Source organism: Coregonus clupeaformis, unplaced genomic scaffold (assembly GCF_020615455.1).
Source record: "Coregonus clupeaformis isolate EN_2021a unplaced genomic scaffold, ASM2061545v1 scaf0814, whole genome shotgun sequence".
Classification (NCBI taxonomy): Eukaryota; Metazoa; Chordata; class Actinopteri; order Salmoniformes; family Salmonidae; genus Coregonus; species Coregonus clupeaformis.
The window spans coordinates 192,289-202,947 of record NW_025534269.1 but is presented as its reverse complement, the minus strand read 5'-3'; the positions used below and the strand labels follow the sequence as shown (position 1 = coordinate 202,947).

The 10,659-nt window shown below is 41.2% G+C and overlaps 1 pseudogene; it reads left to right on the top strand.

Moving 5' to 3' along the window:
* The first annotated feature begins 2,111 nt into the window (after positions 1-2,111).
* On the top strand, positions 2,112-4,268 carry LOC121559130 (annotated as a pseudogene).
* The last annotated feature ends 6,391 nt before the right edge of the window (positions 4,269-10,659 follow it).

Sequence of the window (10,659 nt, the reverse complement as noted above, 5' to 3'; positions counted from 1 at the left end):
ATGAGGCAGTGATCGCTGCCAAGCAATACGAACTCTGAGGATAGATGGGGTTCAATCAATTCACATATGGTGTCCAGGGCACAGCTGGGGGCTGAGGGGGGTCTGTAGCAAGCGGCAACAGTGAGAGACTTATTTCTGGAAAGGTGGATTTTTAGAAGTAGAAGCTCAAACTGTTTGGGCACAGACCTGGATAGTATGATAGACCTCTGCAGGCTATCTCTACAGTAGATTGCAACTCCGCCCCCTTTGGCAGTTCTATCTAGACTGAAAATATTGTTGTTAGGAATGGACATTTCTGAATCTTTGGTGGCCTTCCTAAGCCAGGATTCAGACACTGCTAGAACATCAGGGTTGGCGGAGTGTGCTAACGCAGTGAATAACTCAAACTTAGGGAGGAGGCTTCTGATGTTAACATGCAAGAAACCAAGGCTTTTACGGTTACAGAAGTCAACAAATTATAGCGCCTGGGGGGTATGAGTACAGGATATGAGTACAGTGGAGGTAAACCTAAGCGTTGGGTAACAATGAAAGAGATAGCATCACTGGAGGCACCGATTGAGCCGGTCTCCGCGTGTATGGGGGGTGGGACAAAGGAGCAATTTAAGGCAGGTTGAGCTGGGCTGGGGGCTCTACAGTGAGATAGTACAATAAGAAATAACCGAAACAGCAATAAGCAAGGCATATTGACATGGGAGAGAGGCATGTTATTCGAGAGAGCTAAGACAACAGCTGGTAATGGCAACGAAAGTTTGAGCTGAGGCTAAACAGATCAACAGGATGGGGTACCGTATAAAGGAACAGTCCAGCAGGCATCAGCTGTATAGCTGAGTGATCATAAGGTCCAGTGAACAGCAATAAGTAAGTCCGAGAGCAGTTCAGTGGCTGCTACGCAACAGGCGTATCATCAACTTCTGAGTTGATATAGTTTAGTAATATCACTGTGGACATGTTTCTACAACCTTCTGAGTTCATATAGTTTAGTAATACCACTGTGGACATGTTTCTACAACCTGCTGAGTTCATATAGTTTAGTAATACCACTGTGGACATGTTTCTACAACCTTCTGAGTTCATATAGTTTAGTAATACCACTGTGGACATGTTATCCATTCCAGAGGCTACTACCACTCAGAGAGCAGAGTATTCTGTTCCCAGCTGTCTGTCTATGAACAGTGACTTCTCCATGAATCGTCCTGTCAATTCCAGTGGTGATGGATCAATTACCTTTGACCCAAGGTCCGTCACTAGTCAGAATAATATTACTAGTGAAGAGGAGAATATTCAAGATGTCATATAGATATGTTTTGTAATGTGTAGTTTGTTTTAACAGTTTATTAGAGCGATTACTGCACCTTCTTTTGTCTCTGTAGTGGATGGTCTACTCTGTTAGAGGATCAGTATTAACATCTACAATCTCTCTCTCTCCTTTATCTCTGTAGTGGAAGGTCTACTCTGTTAGAGGATCAGTATTAACATCTAAAATCTCTCTCTCCTTTATCTCTGTAGTGGAAGGTCTACTCTGTTAGAGGATCAGTATTAACATCTAAAATCTCTCTCTCCTTTATCTCTGTAGTGGAAGGTCTACTCTGCCAGAGGATCAGTATTAACATCTACAATCTCTCTCTCTCTCTCCTTTATCTCTGTAGTGGATGGTCTACTCTGTTAGAGGATCAGTATTAACATCTACAATCTCTCTCTCTCTCTCCTTTATCTCTGTAGTGGAAGGTCTACTCTGCCAGAGGATCAGTATTAACATCTACAATCTCTCTCTCCTTTATCTCTGTAGTGGAAGGTCTACTCTGTTAAAGGATCAGTATTAACATCTACAATCTCTCTCTCCTTTATCTCTGTAGTGGAAGGTCTACTCTGCCAGAGGATCAGTATTAACATCTACAATATATCTCTCTCTCCTTTATCTCTGTAGTGGAAGGTCTACTCTGTTAGAGGATCAGTATTAACATCTACAATCTCTCTCTCTCTTTTATCTCTGTAGTGTTTGGTCTACTCTGTTAAAGGATCAGTATTAACATCTACAATCTCTCTCTCTCCTTTATCTCTGTAGTGGAAGGTCTACTCTGCCAGAGGATCAGTCCAGGTGTGCAGTGTGTCAGCAGGTGCTGAGGGATCCAGTCTCTATCACCTGTGGACACAGGTTCTGCAGACAGTGCATCACCAGATACTGGGAGAAACCTGCTCCTTCAGGAGACTATGACTGTCCTCAGTGTAGAAAGAGATCCAGAACACGGCCTGTACTACAGCAGCTGAGTCAACCCAATAAAACAAGAGGCTCTGAAAACAGTAAGACCACTTGCACACGTGGGCCAAGTCAATACCTTAATATGATTTACAGTAGTTAACTACAATATTATGAGATAATAGAAGTTACTGTAGTTGTGGAAGGCCCACTTTTCATCCTGTCAATGAATGTTTCTGATACACATCATTTTTCCTCTTCCCTTGTAGTGGATGACAGCCTGCAGAGAGCTATAGTAAACCATAAAGACAGTCTGAAAAGGAGGTATGAATGTGTGATAGAAGGTATGGAAAAAGCAGGGAACCAAACTCCCCTCAACAGGATTTACACAGAGCTCTACATCACAGAAGGAGAGAGTGAAGGGGTTAACAATGAACATGAGGTGTGGCAGCTAGAGACAGCATCCAGGACACCAACCTCACATGACACAGCAATCCACTGCAATGACATCTTTAAACCCTTACCAGGCCAAGAGAGAAGCATCAGAACTGTGCTGACGAAGGGCATCGCTGGCATCGGAAAAACAGTCTCTGTGCAGAAGTTCATCCTAGACTGGGCTGAAGAGAAGGCGAACCAAGATGTGGATATCATATTTGTGCTTCCTTTCCGGGAGCTGAACTTGATTAAAGATCTCCAGTACAGTCTTCTCAGACTTTTAAATGGCTTCCACAAAGAACTAGACATAGGCAATGCAAAGAAACTCACTGCCTGTAAAGCTATGTTCATTTTTGATGGTTTGGATGAAAGCAGACTTCCATTGGATTTCCAGCACAATGAAAAGGTGTCTGATGTCACCCACACATCGTCTGTCGATGTTCTGCTGACAAACCTCATCAAGGGGAATCTGCTTCCCTCTGCTCTCCTATGGATAACCTCCCGACCAGCAGCAACCAATCAGATCCCCCCTAAGTGTGTTGACCAGGTGACAGAGGTACGAGGGTTCAATGACCCACAGAAGGAGGAGTACTTCAGGAAGAGATTCAGTGATGAGGACCTGGCCAGCAGAATCATCTCACACATAAAGACATCAAGGAGCCTCCACATCATGTGCCACATTCCAGTCTTCTGTTGGATTTCTGCAATAGTCCTTGAACACATGTTGAGTACAGACAAGAGGAGAGAGATGCCCACGACTCTGACTGAGATGTCAATATACTTCCTGCTCATTCAGACCAGCCTGAAGAACCAGAAATATCATGGAAGAGATGAGATGGATCAACAGGAGCTCATGGAGTCAGATAAGGAAATTCTTCTGAAGCTGGGGAAGCTGGCGTTTGAAAATCTGGAGAAGGGTAATCTCATGTTCTATGAAGAAGACCTGAAAGAGTGTGGCATTGATGTCAAAGAAGCCTCAGTGTACTCAGGAGTGTGCACACAAATCTTTAAAGAAGAGTCTGTGTTATTTCAGAGAGTGGTGTACTGCTTTGTTCATCTGAGCATTTAGGAGTTTCTCTCAGCTGTCTACATGTACCATTGTTACACAACCAAGAACATGGATGCACTGAAGCCCTTCCTCAAGAGAAAGTCTAGAGCTGCATCTGAAGAGCTAACCTTGCATGAGCTGCTGAAGAGTACCGTGGATAAAGCCTTGGAGAGCAAGAACGGACACCTGGACCTCTTTGTCCGCTTCCTTCATGGCATGTCACTGGAGTCCAATCAGAAACTCCTACGAGGTCTGGTGACACAGACAGAAAGCAGTCCAGACAGCGTCCAGAAAACAATCCGATCCCTTAAGGTGATGCAGAGGAAGAACATCTCCCCTGAGAGGTGCATCAATCTCTTCCACTGTCTGATAGAGATGAAAGACCATTCAGTACAGGAGGAAATCCAAGCGTACTTGAGGTCAGAGAAGAGATCCAAAAACCTCACACTTTCTCAGTGTTCAGCGCTGGCCTACATGCTACAGATATCAGAGGAGGTTCTGGATGTGTTTGACCCGAAGGTATACAAGACATCAGAGGAGGGTCGTAGGAGACTGCTCCCAGCTGTGAGAGGCTGCAGGAAAGCTATGTAAGTATTCATGGAAATATCCCACACCAAAATACATTGTAGTTACAGCAGCATTTTTATTGGCTGACTGGCTCTGTAAGTACTCATGTGACTATCCCTCAGACCAAACTTTACTGTATGTAAGAACAACAATATTTTCATTGGCTGACTAAACTTTCTATCAGCTTAAAAGTCTTAAACAAACTAATACAAACGGATCAGAAAAAGTTGTAGCATTGAGACATCTATACACAGTGTTCACATTATTAGTGCAGGGGTAACTGTAGGCAGGGAAGCTAAATGTAACATTTTAATACAACCTGTTCCTCATGGTATTTACTCTGTTGACAGACTCACTGGCTGTAAATTCACAGACATATCCTGTGAAATGTTGGCCTCAGCTCTCAGTTCAAACCCCTCACACTTGAGAGAGCTGGATCTGAGTAACAATGACCTGAAGGATTCAGGAGTGAAGCTGCTCTCTGCTGGACTGGCGAATCCCCACTGTAAACTGGAGACTCTGAGGTCAGTATTCCTGTAGTTGGTCAACAAGTGATAACTGTTCACCAGATCCACATGTGTTTACCAGGCACAAATAGTCCACACCATATGTGTTTGGACAGTGAAGCTTACAGTTTTACATTTGGTGCTATGCTCCAGCATTTTGGATTTGAGATTGTTTCATATTAGGCAACAGTACAGAATGTCACTTTTTTTTTATATTTGAGGGTATTTTCATACATATCTGTTTTACCGTTTAGAAATGAAAGCACTTAATGTATCTAGTTCTCCCGTTTGAAAAAGTCATAAGTATTTGGACAAATTATTTTAGTCTAAAGTTTAGTGTTTGGTCTTTGAATATTATTTGCCTGTAGTGATTGTGATAGTGACATCAACCTCTTGGTTGTGTTTTAGATTATGTTTTTCCTAATAGAAACTGAATGGTGAATAATGTCCTGTCATTTTGGAGTCACTTCACTTGTATTGTCAGTAAGAATAGAATATGTTTCTGAACACTTCTACATTCATGTGGATGCTACCATGATTATGAATAATCATGAATGAATCGTGAATAATGATGAATGAGAAAGTTACAGAGGAACAAGGATCATACCCCCTCTGTTATTGGTAATGGTGAGAGGTTAGTGTCACGGTTTACTAAGCCAGAACCCAGAAGCAGACCAAGACAAGGTGAGTTGAAACGAAGGTGAGTATTTATTTAACAGATTCACAAAACGATGTAGAATAATCCAGGGGACAGAGCGGACGGCGGAGATGAGTTGGTGGAGGTGCAGTGGTAGATCCAAGAATGGCTCGGCAGCCGCCGACAACCAGGCAGGGGTTGGGTGAAGGTTCCGGGAGATTGACTGCAGATAGAAACAAAACGGAGGTAAGTACACAGCAAGCCAACAAGGTGCAAAACAACAAAACTAACGCTAAAAACTCCAAGGCTGATACACTGACAAACATACTGTTCATGGCTAACGATCCGGCATGGAATGGATTTCAGGTCAGGGCTTAAGAAGGGTGATGATCAGGACCAGGTGTGCAGACCGCTGATGAGATGCAGGTGCGGTTAATCGGGAGATCTCCCGCCTAGCAACGTCGCCCGGCAACCAGGCCGGGAGCGTTCACGAACCCTCAGGAAACTGGAGATTCCGAGCAGAAAAATGGCAACACAGGCAGGAACCGACTCAGGATGCAGGGTTCAAGACAGTTAGCATGTTTTGTTGTAGCCTCTGTAACATTCTCATTCATTATAATTAATGATTCATTCATGATTTTTCTTAATCATGGCATCATCAGGATCAAATTAGTAGTGTTTAGAAACATGTTATCTACTCACTTAGACAGAAGATTAATCCAGTCATCATCCACCATTCAGTTAATATTGGGCAAAACATAACCAAAAACACAACCAAAACAAACTGCAAATGCAACCAACAAGTTTACAACCAAATACTCAACTTTTGACTACTTTAATACACTATAAGTGAATTGGTCAGAATACTTATGACTTCTTCAAATAGGGGAACTAGATATATAAAGTGCTTTCATTTCTAAACGGTGAAACAGATATGTATGAAAATACCCTCACATAAAAGGTGACATTATATACTGTCACCTCTTATGAAACATTTGATCTCAAATCCAAAATGCTGCAGTATAGAGCCACATTTAAAATGTTAGCTTCACTGTCAAACTAGATATGGTGTGGACTCAATACAATCTAAATCTGATACTTCACTGTCTGTCTTTTGACTGATACTGCTTTTTAAACTGCTCTTGTCAGTCTACTCAAATATTTGTACTATACATGTTTCTCTCTACAAATCAATATATGATCATTTCAAATAATGAAACATTCATTAATTTATGAATAGATATGGCAGGACACTGATATATCTGAATATGTTGAAAAGATATATTGCCACTCTATTTTCACCACCAAAGAATAGCAGTGTGGTTTTAATATGATTTGACTCTTTGCAGGCTGTCAGGCTGTCTAGTCACAGAGGAAGGCTGTGCTTCTCTGGTCTCAGCTCTGAAGTCAAACCCCTCACACCTGAGAGAGCTGGATCTGAGTAACAATGACCTGAAGGATTCAGGAGTGAAGCTGCTCTCTGCTGGACTGGGGAATCCCCACTGTAAACTGGAGACTCTGAGGTCAGTATTCCTGTAGTTGGTCAACAAGTGATAACTGTTCACCAGATCCACATGTGTTTACCAGGCACACATAGTCCACACCAAATGTGTTTGGACAGTGAAGCTTACAGTTTTACATTTGGTTTTTAGATACAATGTTTCATATTATGCAACAGTACAGAATGTCACCTTTTATTTAAAGATTTTCATACATATACAGTGAGGGAAAAAAGTATTTGATCCCCTGCTGATTTTGTACGTTTGCCCACTGACAAAGAAATGTTCAGTCTATAATTTTAATGGTAGGTTTATTTGAACAGTGAGAGACAGAATAACAACAAAAAAATCCAGAAAAACACATGTCAAAAATGTTATAAATTGATTTGCATTTTAATGAGGGAAATAAGTATTTGACCCCCTCTCAATCAGAAAGATTTCTGGCACCCAGGTGTCGTTTATACAGGTAATGAGCTGAAATAAGGAGCACACTCTTAAAGGGAGTGCTCCTAATCTCAGCTTGTTACCTGTATAAAAGACACCTGTCCACAGAAGCAATCAATCAGATTCCAAACTCTCCACCATGGCCAAGACCAAAGAGCTCTCCAAGGATGTCAGGGACAAGATTGTAGACCTACACAAGGCTGGAATGGGCTACAAGACCATCGCCAAGCAGATTGGTGAGAAGGTGACAACAGTTGGTGCGATTATTCGCAAATGGAAGAAACACAAAAGAACTGTCAATCTCCCTCGGCCTGGGGCTCCATGCAAGATCTCACCTCGTGGAGTTGCAATGATCATGAGAATGGTGAGGAATCAGCCCAGAACTACACGGGAGGATCTTGTCAATGATCTCAAGGCAGCTGGGACCATAGTCACCAAGAAAACAATTGGTAACATACTACGCCGTGAAGGACTGAAATCCTGCAGCGCCCGCAAGGTCCCCCTGCTCAAGAAAGCACATATACATGACCGTCTGAAGTTTGCCAATGAACATCTGAATGATTCAGATGAGAACTGGATGAAAGTGTAGTGGTCAGATGAGACCAAAATCGAGCTCTGTGGCATCAACTCAACTCGCCGTGTTTGGAGGAGGAGGAATGCTGCCTATGACCCCAAGAACACCATCCCCACCGTCAAACATGGAGGTGGAAACATTATGCTTTGGGGGTGTTTTTCTGCTAAGGGGACAGGACAACTTCACCGCATCAAAGGGACGATGGACGGGGCCATATACCGTCAAATCTTGGGTGAGAACCTCCTTCCCTCAGCCAGGGCATTGAAAATGGGTCGTGGATGGGTATTCCAGCATGACAATGTCCCAAAACACATGGCCAAGGCAACAAAGGAGTAGCTCAAGTAGAAGTACATTAAGACTAGCTAGTTTCCAGACCTTAATCCTATAGAAAATCTGTGGAGGGAGCTGAAGGTTCGAATTGCCAAACGTCATCCTCGAAACCTTAATGACTTGGAGAAGATCTGCAAAGAGGAGTGGGACAGAATCCCTCCTGAGATGTGAGCAAACCTGATGGCCAATTACAAGAAACGTCTGACCTCTGATTGCCAACAAGGGTTTTGCCACCAAGTACTAAGTCATATTTTGCAGAGGGGTCAAATACTTATTTCCCTCATTAAAATGCAAATCAATTAATAACATTTTTGACATGTGTTTTTCAGGATTTTTTTTGTTGTTATTCTGTCTCTCACTGTTCAAATAAACCTACCATTAAAATTATAGACTGATCATGTCTTTGTCAGTGGGAAAACATACAAAATCAGCAGGGGATCAAATAATTTTTTCCCTCACTGTTTATTTTACCGTTTAGAAATGAAAGTACTTTATTATGTAGTTCTCCTATTTGAAAGAGTCATAATTATTTAGACAAATTAATTTAGTCAAAAGTTTAGTGTTTGGTCCAATATTCTTTGCCTGCAGTGATTACATCAAGCTTGTGATTCTACAAAGTGGTTGAATGCATTTGCAGTTTGGTTGTGTTTTGGATTATGTTTTTCCCAATAGAAACTGAATGGTGAATAATGTCCTGTCATTTTGGAGTCACTTCACTTGTATTGTCAGTAAGAATAGAAGATGTTTCAGAACACTTCTACATTCATGTGGATGCTACCATGATTATGAATAATCATGAATGAATCGTGAATGATGATGAATGAGAAAGTTACAGAGGAACAAGGATCATACTGGATAAAGTAATCCTTCTACCCCCCCGCCCCTAAAAAAAAAAAAAAAAAAAAATGGTAAAGTGGTTATCCCACTGGCTATAGGGTGAATGCACCAACTTGTAAGTCGCTCTGGATAAGAGCGTCTGCTAAATGACGTAAATGTAAATGTATACCTCCTCTGTTATTGGTAATGGTGAGAGGTTAGCATGTTTTGTTGTAGCCTCTGTAACTTTCTCACTCATTATTATTCATGATTCATTCATTTTCTTAATCATGGCATCATCAGGATTAATTTAGTAGTGTTTAGATACATGTTATTTACTCTCTTAGACAGAAAATTACTCCAGTCATCATCCACCATTTTAATATTGGGCAAAACACAACCCAAAACACAACCAAAACAAACTGCAAATGCAACCAACGAGTTTGAGACCAACTACGAAACTTTTGACTACGTTAATACACTATAAGTCAAATGGTCAGAATACGTTTCACTTCGTCAAATGGGGGGACTAGATACATAAAGTGCTTTCATTTCTAAACAGTGAAACAGATATGTATTAAAATATCCTCAAATAAAAGGTCACATTATATACTGTCACCTCATATGAAACATTTGATCTCAAATCCAAAATGCTGGAGTAAAGAGCCACATTTAAAATGTTAGCTTCACTGTCAAACTAGATATGGTGTGGACTGTATACTCAATACAATCTAAATCTGATACCTCACTGTCTGTCTTTTGACTGATACTGCTTTTTAAACTGCTCTGGTCAGTCTACTCAAATATTTTTACTATACATGTTTCTCTCTGCAGACAATACTTTGATAATTTGTCATATCTAATAATAAAACATCCATTTATGAATAGATATGGCAGGTTTCAGGACACATTTAATCAATGAATTGATTTTCACATTAGTATAACAATATGACCATACAATTCTAGGAGATGGAAGATGAATCTATATGTTGTTTAAGAGAATAAACCAAATGCATTTGCCATTGTCCTTCTAAACTACTGATGTTAAATTAACAGTGTGTTTGTGAAATCATGATGATCTCTCTGTCAGGCTGTCAGGCTGTGGAGTCACAGAGGAAGGCTGTGCTTCTCTGGTCTCAGCTCTGAAGTCAAACCCCTCACACCTGAGAGAGCTGGACCTGAGTAACAATGACCTGAAGGATTCAGGAGTGAAGCTACTCTCTGCTGGACTGGGGGATCCCCACTGTAAACTGGAGACTCTGAGGTCAGTATTCCTGTAGTTGGTCAACAAGTGATAACTGTTCACCAGATCCACATGTGTTTACCAGGCACACATAGTCCACACCATATGTGTTTGGACAGTGAAGCTTACAGTTTTACATTTGGTGCTATGCTCCATCATTTTGGATTTGAGGTATAATGTTTCATATTAGGCGACAGTACAGATTATCTCCTTTTATTTAAAGTTATTCATAAATATATATTTTTTACCGTTTAGAAATGAAAGCACTTTACGTATCTAGTTCTCCCATTTTAAATCGTAATTATTTGGACAAATTCAATTAGTCGAAAGTTTAGTGGGCTCCCGAGTGGCGCAGCAGTGTAAGGC